Below are 1,242 nucleotides of genomic sequence, written 5' to 3' on the forward strand. Positions count from 1 at the left end.
CTATGATGGTGTGATTGATGTCTAGAAACATAAGTAACTAGCATAAATTTATTTAGGGGAAGGGAAATAGAAACATAACTTCAAGGATTAATAGAAGCAATAAAACCTTTCGGAGTCAGAGAGCTTATCCATGGATTTGAGCATGGATTGTGGGGGGCGTCATGGTCTTTGGATTTCATTAGACATATTGAAAAATGAGTGTAACAATTTTGTTTTTTTTTAATTTTAATATGACGAAATAGAAATAACTTCTTTACAATTGTGTAAACATAACGTAAACATGTATAATCCGTACATATGATTCGATGGTGGTTTTAATGGGAACCCAACAACAAAAGGTTGAGAACCAGGGTGCTGTCTCCTGGGTGAGGCCAAGAAGCCAGCGAGACCCGCTGTCTGTGGAGCCTGCAGCCCCCTGCGTCCCGCCATCATGAGTACCCACTGGCATCCAGGGCCCCGAATATGTCCTGTTGCCCCCAACCTGGTGGCCGCTAGCAATACTGTCCAGATGAAGGATGATCATGACAAGATGTTTAAGATGAGTGAAAAAATCTTACTCCTATGTGTTGGAGAGGCTGGAGACACTGTACAGTTTGCAGGATGTATTCAGAAAAATGTGCAACTTTATAAGATGCGAAATGGTTATGAATCGTCTCCCACAGCAGCAGCTAACTTCACACGCGAAACCTGGCTGACTGTCTTCGGAGTCGGGCCCGTATCATGGCAACCTGCTCCTGGCTGGCTGCGACGGACATGCGGATCCAGCGCCCTGCTACCTGGCCTACCTGGCAGCCTTGGCCAAGGCCCCTTTTGCAGCCTATGGCCATGGTGCCTTCCTGACGCTCAGTATCCTGGACCGGTGCTACACCCCAGCTATCTCACGTGAGAGGGCAGTGGAGCTTCTTAGGAAACGTCTAGAGGAGCTCCAGAAATGCTTCATCCTGAATCTGCCAACCTTCAGTTTTCAAATCATTGACAAAAATGGCATCCAAGACCTGGCCAACATTTCCTTCCCTAAACAGGGCTCCTAACGTCATGCCCCATGTCTCACGTGCCAGGGAACTTGTTTGGATGGGCTTCTTTATTTTTTTCTACTCTTTGGATGTGAACTCTTGATAGATGGTCAATTCAGGATAAAGCTAAGTATGGATTAAAAAAAAAAAAAAGGCTGAGGACCATTACTCTAGCCTGTATTCCAAATAAATAGAATTGTTGGATAATAGGTTATGGTCAGTTTTCACT

General features: G+C 44.9%; 1 pseudogene; it reads left to right on the forward strand.

Annotated features, from left to right (window-relative positions):
• The first annotated feature begins 457 nt into the window (after window positions 1-457).
• On the forward strand, window positions 458-1,031 carry LOC109453575 (proteasome subunit beta type-2 pseudogene; annotated as a pseudogene).
• Window positions 1,032-1,242: the final 211 nt, after the last annotated feature.

Source organism: Rhinolophus sinicus, chromosome 3 (assembly GCF_057876585.1).
Source record: "Rhinolophus sinicus isolate RSI-liver-muscle chromosome 3, RSI-T2T, whole genome shotgun sequence".
NCBI classification, from domain to species: domain Eukaryota; kingdom Metazoa; phylum Chordata; class Mammalia; order Chiroptera; family Rhinolophidae; genus Rhinolophus; species Rhinolophus sinicus.